This window comes from Dreissena polymorpha, chromosome 3, assembly GCF_020536995.1.
Source record: "Dreissena polymorpha isolate Duluth1 chromosome 3, UMN_Dpol_1.0, whole genome shotgun sequence".
Taxonomy (NCBI): Eukaryota; Metazoa; Mollusca; class Bivalvia; order Myida; family Dreissenidae; genus Dreissena; species Dreissena polymorpha.
In genome coordinates, this window is record NC_068357.1 from 52053808 (window position 1) to 52067636 (window position 13829).

General features: G+C 33.8%; 1 protein-coding gene across 8 annotated transcripts in view; it reads left to right on the forward strand.

The window, feature by feature from the left end:
• LOC127874128 (protein 4.1-like) overlaps positions 1-13829 on the forward strand; it is a 180930-nt gene that overhangs the window by 65673 nt on the left and 101428 nt on the right. The gene's annotated exons all lie outside the window — the stretch shown is intronic.

A 13829-nucleotide genomic window follows, 5' to 3' on the forward strand; every position in this document is an offset into this window, starting at 1 on the left:
CACTCGGTACCTACTTTCACAAGTAATCGCCATAAACACCACATGGGGTAATGGATAATCCACTGATAAGAGAATAGCATGACGCGCGTATCGATTATTCTAGCCACATTACACGGTCATTTAAATAATGACAAGGATGTATCTGGTAACTTTCCAGTCGTCAAACTGTGAAGTTCATCGTCCAATCGGTTACGCGAATGCTTATGAGGGCGGGGTTAACTATCGACCATTATTTTTGATTGACGTCGGTCATGAAGTAAGAGTTTATCCCAGCTTGATTAGCAAGTAGTTGTACCATTTGAGTAATATAAAACCGGTAATTAGTATAGTACAGAACATTAAAGACGGTTTCGGGCATCATCATCACACCTTTTTACTGTAAACAAGTGTTACCTGTGACTCATAATTAATACGAGAAATTAATTGCAAGTGGTAAACAATTAATTATTATGCGGTTACAATTATGTGATAACAATTTATTTAATTCCAATACATGTATGTTTCAACATGTCCATTTATAGAACTGATTCACCTCGTTTTTCTGACATTTATTCGACACGTAATGCGCTTTAACAAATTTTCGTTGAATTAATTACGCACACTTGTAAATGTTTCGTCCGATAATCGATAGTTGAGAAGACTGCTGATGGCAACCGGCCGTGATCCTCGTGGACAACGTGAATTTCATGCATAATTCCGTCAAAACATTTATTTGACTCGTAAAGTGTGTAAACAAATTATCGTTGAATTTATAACGCAACGGTTAATATTTGTTGAAATCTCAAATGGGAATAATTAAATTTGTAATCCGAAACCCATTACCGTAAGTCGATGTTAACGCGTTTTAATCCGAAACACACTTCCGAATGTAAATGTTACCGCAACGTTAAATATTTTTGCTTCAAATTAGCAGTGCAAATTTATTTTGTGTCGAATCTTTTTCTCAATTAAAAAGAGCGCGAAAATTATGCAGCATGTACAACGTCGCGTCTATTGCATACAAATGGCGTGTATTGAGCGTTTTAACAAACACACAACAGGTCAGGGGATTGACGCATATTCAGAGGCAATATTTCATCAAATCTATAAATAGTCACTTAAAAAATGGCAAGGTTTGTTTTAAAGAAATAACTGAAAGCTTTTATCGTAAATATTTACCAGAAAGAGATTGATAAAAACGGAATAAACGGGATTATCGGGTAATAAATAGAAACTTGAAAAATAGTAAGTATACAGTAATAGAGTCGGGTTGAAACGGATGTATTGGGGAATCGTTCGAGTCGGGATTTTACTATCTGTGCGGAAGTTTTAAAACAATTAAACAATATAAAAAATATATTTTTAAATGACTGCCGGATTTTTTCGAAGAGTCATAGCGCACCAAATGACGTCTTTTGACGCTGTTTTTCTTTGAGTTATAACGCTCCACAGAACGTGAATTGACACGTTAAATTAAAAAAAAAATCAACGTCGGGAGGGGCCACCCCTCCCGAACCCACCCCCGGGGCGCCTGAACAAATTCCTGGGGAAGGCACTGCACCATACTTTTCATCACAATTGTTGTATATGCATTTATTCACACCGTCATTACATGTATTATGTATGTTGTTTGACTATGTACAAATGTATTTGCCAATAAAAATGACTTGACATGACTAACCATATACATTGTACACGTATGTTTTATGTAAAACTTTTTTTCTAATAAAAGATTTTTCATCGATGTCGAAAAAAGTTTATTGACATTTTCCATATTCGACATGTGAGTTTTCCTATGAAAGCAAACAAGCGCGTACATAACACTTTCGATAAAGTTGATCGATTCGCATAAAACCGCAATCGGTTTTCGTATAACACAATTTGGTTAGAGATTTATAATTTTGATATCACACTTTTACACTTTATAAATCAAATGATTTTCAAGTACCTAATAAATGATTGCATTACATTCTTGATCGTTTCTTGCAGTGGTGCATCATCTAGATTACCAAATTAGTACAACAATGCGTATTAACAAGTCAGATTTCTTGATTTGGAGAAGGTTCTTGTATGCTATTTGACCTTCCATTTTAATTTGAGTAATATCTTTGTGTCAGGATAAATTTCGGAGATATATATGATGTATGTCTTATAACACCGCATGCTAATTTATAAACCACATGCGCAGACCTGTGATTTTTAAAAATAAGTTTGTGTGTGATGCAAGGTTCGCGAATATTCGTCCGTACCTCAATCAAATGCACTTTATTTCGATATGGTATAGATTGCTTGTTGTGTCTGTTAAGTTCATCCGACAGAAATACCATCAAGTTTCGCGTTTCTACTCCTTGAAAATGGATACATATTCTGATAAAAACGTTTATTTTCATTATTCTTATGTTTGCAAACATTTTAAGTCAACAGCGAGGCGTGTTTGTTCGGATAAGATGTTCACATTTACACGTTAACAAGTTAATTTGTGAGTTATTATTTTCAAGGCATACTCGAGTACATGTACACTCACTAACTAATTTCTGCGTACAAGCAATGTGTAGAAAAGTAATATATTTTGTAAACCACACATACACGACATGCAGATTTTGTTGTTGAATATCAAATAGCGTTTCCTTTACGCTCTCTTGAAACGTTTAGGAATTCAAAACGAGGATTTAACAAGGCACACTTGCTAAACTTTCCGCCTACACATGGCAATGTCGCTTGTTCAGGTGCAAAGAAATTGCCTATAAATGAAGTTGATGATTGTCAAATTTTATCACTAAAGCACACGGCCGTTAATCATGCGCGCCATCTCTTTTTTGCGATGCATTAATAAATGAGCCAATGCAACTTCCGAGGTGGCGCTCAGGCCCGGATATTTTGGAAATTTCATGGACAATTTTACAGGGTGATTAGATTTTATATGTTTTATTAACATAATTCGCATTATTTTTTAAACTCGGGCAATGTAGTGCGATTCAGCGAAGATTGATTCGTCAAAACATGTACAGACACGTACATTCTCAACCCATTTAAAAACGTGAGATACTTTATACGTTGTGGCATTGTGGAGATTTAAAAAGCATTTCGATGAGTTTTTACTGTGTGACGAGAAATGCCAACCAATTAAATCGCTAACGGCATCAAACGATTGCGTACCACATACATTAAATGTTGCATGCACAATATATTGGCTTCTTGCCGACGTAGTAGATAATTTCGCACTTTTCCAAAAAAGATGGAGCCAATACTTAGGAGATGGCGCTAATGATAGGAGGTGGCGCCAATGCAGGATGTATCAATTAACAGTCGTATCGCAATGACATTATCACACGACGAAGATTTTATAGATAATGTTATTTGTTATATTAAATTTATTTTTCAACGTACATACAAAGGCCAAATCTTTACATAACATAAACACAATCGATAATAAATAAGATGATTTTTTTTAAATATATAAATGATCAACTCAATTAAGAAGTCACCAACATGAATAAAACATATTGTACGATGTATACCAAAAATTTGTAATACTCAAACCAATAACTAAATGTTCAACATTATCAAGATAACACTTCTTCTTGATTTGTGGCCGTTAATCCAAATGCTTAATTTACTAAAAGGTAAAAGTCAACGAATCTTAATTAGGCTCATTAATGTTGTTTTTCAAACTATCAACTCCAAAAAATGGAGATAGCTCGGTCTTTTTCCGTTTACAATTTTGTATAATACATGGTAAATGTCAATATCTTACAAAGACGAACGTTTAAATCCATCAATAAATTATTAGAAAACTACATTTTCTAATTTAAAACGCACGCGACTCAATTGTGCTGAAGTAGACAACTTACAAAAAATAATGTAAGTCCTGTAAAAATAATAGAAACAATAACATACAATATTTCACTTTAAAATAGCTTTAAATATGCATTGGCGCCACCTCCTGATCTCAGCGCCACCTCCTTGTCATTGGCTCCATCTCTTTTTGAAAAATGCAATTTATCTTTTAGATCGGCTAGAAGACGATGTTTTTGTGCACGCATTCACTTGTACAGGTTCAAAGTTATCGTTTTATGTTATGAGCGATATAATTGGCAGGCAATTTGCTTGTCACACAGGCAAAAGACATCGATTTGCTTTTATGAATTCTACCATGCCACAATTTATAAAGGTCCTCACATTTCCAAATGGGTTGTGTTTTTGTACATTTTAGATGAATGTATAATCGCTGAATCGCACTACATTGGCCGGTTTTTTAAAATATTGCGAAATTTGTTGAAAAACATATTAAACCTTATCACCCTGTAAAATTATCAGTTAAATTTAAAAACGTCCGGGCCTGAGCGCCAGTTGCAATGGCTCATTTATAAATGCATCTCAAAAAAGAGGTGGCGCGCGTGATTATCGGCCGCGAAGCACTCTCTTCTACTAAAGAACATCTACATAGAAAAATATAGTTGTGTTTGTAAATGGTCTGATATAGAAATGGAACCATTAATAGTTTAGATTTATGAACACATGCATGAATTAAAGTATGTAGTATGTCTTCCATTTCTGTGATAATATATTTATAAAATATAAATATATGCTTAGTCTTCATTCATTTCAAAGGAAATCAATGCTTTTGTTTCTTGCTCTGTCAATATTACACGAACTTTCCTTAAAAAACTAATTATATGCTTTAAAAAAATAAAAAATAAATCACAGTTTGTTTTCTTAACGACTTCAAAATATCCTTATGGTACGGATTATTCGTTGCTTACATTATTTGCTTGAGCAAGTATTTAACGTTTTCCCGATATCGAATATGATAATTTGTGCCTATTTCATTGGTATCAATCTCTTGTAGAATCATTGAAGTAGGAAACAACTTCGCATTAAAACAGTTAATTCAAATCATAGTGTGTTTTAGACAAGAGAGTTTCTTTAGAAAAGAAATCGCATAGGGCGGTATTTTTTCTTTAACAATTATTTTCAGTCCACGATAATTGGGAAACGATTTATTTCATTTTGTGCATTTAAATCATTTTAATTGGATATTTGTTTTTAAGTTTGCTTAATAAATACATCCTAACGTATGAAGCCAAGTAAACTAGATCTCGTTAACAATTCAAAGCTCTTTCTTGTTGTGAAATGTCATGAAGAGCAATGTTTCTTGACAATTTTGCGAGATTATGAAACAACTTTGTCTATGTTGAAAAAACACGCGAAAGTGGACATTCCTAAATCAGTGGATCATATCCGTTTCCCATCACACACAAAAAATCGCAGAGAGGGCAAATGTGAGTCGTTATAACATTCGGACAATATTTGTTCGACATTTACAGGATATTTACAAGAACGCTTAATTCAGTCCAGGTCAAACACATGTCAGTCGGGCGCCTTCCGAATAGGATCGACGCTGTAGTTATAAGCCAAACTAAAACTCAGATATCCGACACAGAAATGATTATATTAGAGAACTCCATGAAAAGTAATTGCTCTTGACCTCTTTTGTGAAGTTAATATAGTCCCTCCATTATCTCTGAATTTATGAAGACTCGCATTTGCTTACATGATATTTTATTCAATGAACAATAAATAAATAAGTTATATATTATAATCAGGGATCATCTGCCAATATAATTTTTAACAACATAAATATCATCACCATAACCATTTCTATCATACTGATAAAATTATCAATCTCATAAGAAATATCAACGGCAGTGTCATCTCATCATCACCAGAGCCATCATCAAGTGCATTTTGCCAGGCTTTAATATTATTACCTCTACTTTTTAATATGCCGTCAACATGTTCAGACAGATTGGGGAAATACTATTTCTTATTTTATGGGCCCTTTGACCTAGTATACCAGATTTAAGCAATAATGATAAAATATGATTTTAAGACACTATTAAATATATTTTAACATACATTTTATGACATAAACATCTTATACATTGCAAAAGTAAGCCTCGCATGTCTGTTCGCAAGTTCACCTGACATTTGGAACCGACTGTGTGCAAGATCATAAGATATAATACACTGGTCGCCTGTTTGTTCTGTCAAGTGTCAATTTCCGGGGAGTAAGTAGTGTTTATGTAAACAATCTGACCTGAGTATTCTTACTCATGTTATATTGCTATCAATGCCGACTCAGCGGTTTTATGATCCTGCACGAGGAAATACATTAACGTATATATAATTCACGCGTTAGTGCATCTCTTATGCAATTCATTCAATATTCAATTAAGTATTATTATGAGCACTACAACGTCATAAATAATTACAAAATATTTTAATATTATCATATCATATTCTTGCGGTTTTCAATAAAAGTATCACCGACACAATCAACATCATGATCAGCAACAGCAACAACAACAACATCAGTAGTAACACTAGCCCGAACTCTCTTACAACGAACACTACAATTGGCGTCGTCTGCATTATTTTTCAATTTTCAAGTCTTCATCATTATTTTTAATATCTTCTTATTGAGAATCATTATTATAACCAGTTATATAATCACGTTATCACTGTTGTAGTATAGTTGTTCTTATCGTGTTCAATTATGGAGATACTCTACATATAATGCTGTTCATAAACCATTTGCCAGGAAAACGTTTATCCATACTTCCGCTGTCGATGACCGTGGCAATAGTTTTACATAATTATACAGAACTTCCAAGACGGTCGTCGGGGCTGACAAATCGATACATAAAGCAAAGCAGTCAACAAGTATATGTAGCGATCATATATAATAGTGATCATCAGACTATAGTGAAAGGCTGTTCTGTTTTCCAGACAGTAACCTCATGGAAGCACACGAAGATTACTGGGCTGACGCATAAAATTCTTATATGCGCGCGTATTTCGGAAGGGATGGAGTAAGACACTGTTAGTTATATTTTATTTCCGAGTATTTAAGCGAAGTGAATATACATATTTATCCAGTTCTGATACTTAGATTAAGTATGAACATCGTGCACCACGAAGCCGCGTTGAAACGCACGAGTATTGCAAATTCGACCTTGTGACTATGTGTTTTGAAGTGTAAATATTATGAATGAAATGTTGAGATTTTAATATTTTATTTCGAGTGCGATTTGCTAGTGCATCGGATGAGATAAAATCGGATTATTTCTTACAGATAAAAGTAAGCAGTTTTATATCGTGTTTGCTAAGCATGTTTAACATGTCGTTGTTTTGTGTTGAAACGAAAAATAAATCAAAGTACTGACAGTACTGGTTTGACGATGCTTTTGAAAAAGATTGATATAAAAGCATCTATTTAAGTTAACCTACATCACCACACTTGTGTATGTGGGTACGAAAATATTTGGTAGAAAAAAATGGGAACGAAAATTTCGGGTGCAAAAATTATGGCCAAAAAAATGGGTCGAAAAAATTTGGTTACGAAAAAAAATTTGGGTAGGAAAAAAAATTCGGTACGAAAAATATTTTGGGTACAAGCAAAAATTTGGATACGAAAAATGTAGGGTACAAAAAATTTGGGAAGTAGTACCCATGGGGAACTTGATCCATTTAGCGAAACTGGGAGGCGGGTTACATTCTCGATCAAATATAACAAGAAATATCTTTAAAAAGATATTCGAAGTGTATTTTCTGTACCACTTATCTTAAAAAAACGTTCTGTTACAGTAAAACGTTTGTGGGTTATAACATTACGTTTCAGCATATAAATTCAAAACTTGACATGCTCTTTAATTACACCATGCTCTTTAATTTCACATGTATATCATACCAAACTTTATATTTCGTTGTTTCCTTTCCTAAGTTAATGATGCTATGTGTACGGACGTGATTTCACATGCCCATGTGCATGAACATATAATTTTTCTCTTTTGATTATTGTTTTTTCTCTAATTCAATAAGCTTAGGCAAGTTTGTTCGTTAAGTACGACAATAATTTCATGATGATTCCCGAAAGTAGGTATGAGCACATAGTCGTAAGAGCACTTGAATACGTGAGTTCGCCCATGAACACATGGTAAGGTTAACTAAATCTCCGCGATATGGCTTAATATGTGTTTAAAACAGCAAACAATATCCGACAAACGAATGAATTATCAAACGTAGTATGTGCACTGATGTGGCTCTGTCATTTCTGTTTGAAAATTTTATTAAATTTGCAAAATGACAAAGCACGCATAAGAGCGAGTTTCACAGATGTCATCCGGCTATTATGCTGTTTATATACCATAGTCGCTACAACGTTTACAAATAGCAGGTTCGAAATAATTCGTTTTCTTTACACTCATGATCGCGTTGAAAGTTAATTATACACGTTTTAATTCGCAATTTATTTACTGAATCACGACAAATGTCAAATACAATACAGAAAATGAATAGTTGTTTCATTGATCTGTAAACATATAATGGATTGAATATAACTGATTTAAAATTATCGTTTTCAAACTATTATTAAATATTTATCCCAGAATATGCTGTCCTATTTATAGCTGAGCCTCCTATACCTTTATCAATGATAATAAGCGAGGTATGCCGATTAGAAAAATCGAGCTATCTCAATCGGACTGGCTCGGTCTTTTACATAGGTCGCCATTGTGAAGAATTTTTTCATGGTATGATAACTTAGACGAGCTGCTTCGCAGCATCGTCAAAAACGTTAGCCTAACACACAATTATAATAATAAAATGCTTCTTTTGAAAAAATCAACAGGTTCAAAAACATCAGACAAATATTAATTTTTTTAACAGATAAATAATAAATTTAGTGAGACTGACATTTTGCCTGTGCTAAAAAGAAATATGTTTATGGTTATATTTTGAAATAATATATTTGCATATAAAGGTTATTTTACCAGATACGGTTGACAATGTTTCTGATGTATTCTCCGAACTACGGTTTCCATGATGAATACTGAACGTAAGTATTATCACGTACACATATCAAAGCTGAAGAATACCAGTTTTTATGGAAAATAATTTGGGCTCTGGTTGATTATAGGAAAAAAAACTATGGTTTAGGAGTTGAAATCAGTTTTACTATTATTATTATTTAATTGAGCTGTTACGCCATTGGCAATGGTGGTTATAAGTTACCCTAATATTCATACTCCACACGGTCCAACCTGTCAACGGTTATGGCAAACAACAAGTATGAATATATGTATCCCGGAAAAAGCAACTTTTTGGAAAAAAAAACACTAATCTGCTGGTACAAATAAACATGACCCATTTATGATCCTTTCAAAATTACACACCGTATCAACCGTTATTATTTAAAGGAAGCTATCATTGGTTGATATAATGGACCAGCGTTGCTTGTACCGGGGTAATTAGTGGATTTTTCTAAACTCGTGCTTTTCCGGGATCAGTCTATTACACATCACGACATGCTTATCCATATACTAGTTACATAGTACATACACACGTTTAATCCAATGTGGATATGTGCGTGTTGAATATTAAGCAAATCTGGTCAGCTCCCATATATCTGACACAAAATGTGTACCTTAAGTAATAGACAAAAATACGTGCCTAAGTGTAACAACATAAACAACGCCATGGCCAATGTGTGAGCGGATCTATAGGCGTGTCTTGCATATCTGTATATCTATGGTAGCATATTTGGGATGCGGTACCACTCTCGTTGACAGTAGGTTCGATTTTTCAATCAGTCCTGTTAGATGCAGCAATCCTCACGATTGATCGTGTTTCTATTTCGAGTCACTGATTTGGTCCGTATGTTCTCTGTATTACGCAAGACTAGCTTTAAAAAATTTGATACAGTTGAGCCTCGGTAATATGTCCTCGCAATATTTTGGTGCACTCAAACCACAATCCGCATGGGTATGTCACGCATTTGGGGTTACTTTACCTTGAAAAATTTAAACCGTTTGGCAAACCCAAGAAGCAAAAACTGTGCTCAGTATATGACCTATTCGATTCCGCCATTAAGTTTTTTTTTAATACTAATAAAACAATAAAACTTCAACCCTAAAACTAGCATTCATTACTAAATAATATTTTCTGAGTCATTATTGAACTATTTAAACATTTAAAACTTTGAAAATGACTCGGTTACTAAAATACATAAAATTGAATTTATAGTTCATTTCAATACCTTTTTTTCTAAAACACACATTTAAATGGTTAAAAGTAGACGAAGGTTGCAACACATTTTCTTGTGCATAACAGATGAATCACGAATGTCGCACACGAGTTGGCTCTGATTTACATCTGTGCGTTTACCACTTACAACCATACAGTTTGCAGTTATACAACAAATGCTTGCACAACATACACTATCGATACATGATCCATGTAAATGTACGATCCTTGAGCCAAATTGTGTAAACATGTAAAGCCACGGCGTGCTTGAAAATAGGATTGATAAATTGGCATTGAAATTAATCATACATGCAACGATAGTTCATGTATGCCTGACTCCATATTCCGGTGGGAGACATTTCATATTTGCAATTGGGATTTGTTGCTGGCTGATTTTTGTGTATAATTTGAATATTAAGGAGACATCAAAATTTCACTTAAAATGAAACAAAAAATTGAACCTGTATTGAACAAGATGTCTATCCGAATCTTTGTGCTTTAAAAGCTAACTCAAGTGAGTAAAGAAAAATACTTAATACTTAACTTAACGTAACCTGAAAACTTATATACAGTCGTTTTTTAAAATCAACTGATCACTTCGGCAAATAAAGAGTTCATATGTGTAATAAATCTCGGTAGTTCACTGCGTTATGCTTGATGTCAACATCGCTGTTAGGCGAGAAGACTGTTTGACTGTTTTTCTTCCATGTTCCCACAAGTATTGTTGTATGTGATACAATTGTCGTTGATATATATACATTTTTTATTACCGCACACCTTCCATGTGTTTGTTTTAACAAACCATAAAAACACAAGATATAAAGTAGATTTTAATGCTCACAATGGTTCACTACTTATACTCATAGTTATAATTATCATGTGAAGATACATGTACAGTAAAAGCTTGCAGAATATTTAACAATTATAGTTGAAGCTATTCTCATTTAACAATCCTTTTATAACCCTACTGGAAATTAACATAAAATATAGCCATAATGGTGCAAGTATCAAAACTGTTAGGATTACCGGCGGCGTGTGAAACCCATGCTTAATGTAAAATGTGAATGTTTCCTCCTTTATTTCATAAATAACTCGTTAATTGTACAAGTAAGTCTAGCACAATCTGTTCCTAAAACATTTTGAACCCAGGAAGTGTATAGTACAAATATACCATTTGGCGCCAGTTGTTACTGTCTAGCACCAATTTCCGGAATATAAGTACTATCGATGTAAAAAATACGACAATAGTATTGTTACGCACAAAATATTGCTATTTGTGCCAACTCAACTGTTTTATGTAGAAAATCGTTGATAGAATTCTTCTGGTATTGTGTTTAGCGACTCGTTAACAAAGTGTTCTGGACTGTTTGGTATATTACGTTCGCGTATTTCGAAAGGGAGAAAGTAAAACTGTTATAAGAAGTTGTTACCCATGCAATATTGCTGGTACTGAAAATGCATAGTTAATGGTGGCTTATTAAGCCTCTATTGTTGGCGCGATGACTCACTGCTGAAGAAGAGTTTTAACAAATTGACCTTGTCACTTTTTTATTGAGCGTTTAACGTGTGTTAGTTTGAAAGTACCGTTTTTTCCAACTGAACTCATACATTTGGCATGCGTTTAGCAAGAGCATATAGTTCTGAATAAGAGGTTACGAGAGAATGAATTAAAAAAAATAATTTTTTCTACAGTGTTAAAAAGTAATCAATGGTTAATAACATCAAATATCTCAAAATGTGTACGTGACGTTCATTATTACATGTACACTAGCAATATACGTAGTTTGTGCTTTGTCAGTATGACAAGTGGTATTACAACTTGTTATATCCTTTTTTTATATGTGTGTATATAATTATGATTAACTCAATAAATAAGATCAACGCAAAAAATAATACTGACATGCCGATTTTACTGAAACGCATTATGTCGGCTGCTCAACCCTCGTCGGGTTAACATAGGCCAGTTTTATTACACTTAGTGGATAGTCTAGCAATATTGTAAAATAATGTATGCATTTATTAAATAATCTTAGCAATACAAGCCATACATGTCATACAATTACGATGTTAGTATTCGTTATATAGTACACATATTTCGAATCGACCTAAAACTCATGTGAACTTTGCATAAAAAACTTACAAAAATCGTTTGTATCTCCTATGACTCACCACGGTTTTGCTGAGACTGATTCGTAATTGATGTGCATAATTATCGAACTTCACGTTACATGCTTATACAGGCAGAAACCATACAAGTTTCCCAATCGCTACAGAATAACGTGATAACAAGGTATTTTAAATGCGTATATATATATATCTATTTGCGTCGTGTATTAATTCCGAAATTCTATTGTAAATGTATGGTTGTTATTGACGTTCGCCTGTTGCGTGAGTTTTTGTTTTGCTCATTGTGATTATACAACGATTGTGTGATATCATTTGTCTTATGTGCACTCTCATTTCACCTGGTGTTCACACAATAACGTTATACTCACGTGTATGATAAAATTAATAATTGTGATTTTAACCCATTTATGCCTAGTGTCCTGAAAAAATTGTCCTGAACATTGCAAACAGCGTAGACCCAGATGAGACGCCGCGTAATGCGGCGTCTCATCTGGGTCTACGCTGTTTGCTTAAAGGAATTTCTGTAAGAAATATTCTAAATTATAAATAAATATACTATACATCCCTAATTTTGGAAATAAATTGATCCAATTTAGAAGGATGAGAGAGTCCACCAGGCATAAATGGGTTAATAATTGTGATTTTAATCCTGTGATCATTACTTATATTGTTGTGCTCGAAACAAGTAATGTGTCTTTTTTTAGTTAAACACACGTCCGCTTGATATGCATTCTCTGCGTAATCGTTTGTTAAACTGAATCTTTATTTCAATTCAGACGCCCAAACTTATCATTTTAGTAATTAAAATGGTAAAATAATAAAAATACATTTCCTAATAGAATGAAAGATGCAAAGCCAGAGGCCACCGCAGATTCTGAAGTCACCTACACGATATTTGTAGGCGTTCCATTCCATAGAAAACTCTGCTGAAAATGTACCATCCAAATCCAGATGCACGTAATAGAATGCTATTACGAAGTTATAGTCAAAGTCCACAAAGTCAAAGAAGTTCATTGCGGATGATATTCACTGCTTAACCCATTCATGCCTAGTGGACTTTCCCATCCTTCTAAATTGGATCAATTTATTTCCAAAATTAGGGATGTCTAGAATATTTTCTTCATTTAGAATATTTCTTACAGAAATTCCTTTAAGCAAACAGCGCAGACCCAGATGAGACGCCGCATCACGTTTCAAACTACATGCAACACTTTTCTTTACTTTCAATGCGCAAACGCATGTTGCAAATGTACAATGAAATATGTTTTGATTTTTATGTCTCCCTCCACTATAGTGGGGGACATATTGTTTCATGCGGCGTCTCATCTGGGTCTACGCTGTTTGCCAAGACCTTTTTTCTAGACGTTAGGCATAAATGGGTTAATATAGTTTTGATTTCTCATTCATATTATTATCTGGCAATGATTCACAGGGTTTGCAAAACTCGAGTAGGTCTTGAATTATTTCTTTCTTTTCACTAGCGACAGTCAGAGGTTTGCTATTACATACACAAAACTCAGAACATGTCACGAACGTATCACACGTTCGTACACATCGGTACATTTTATTAACATACCAAATAATATGCTAATGCAGGAAAACTTTTGCTTTAGATTCTAATGCATACTAAGTTTGGC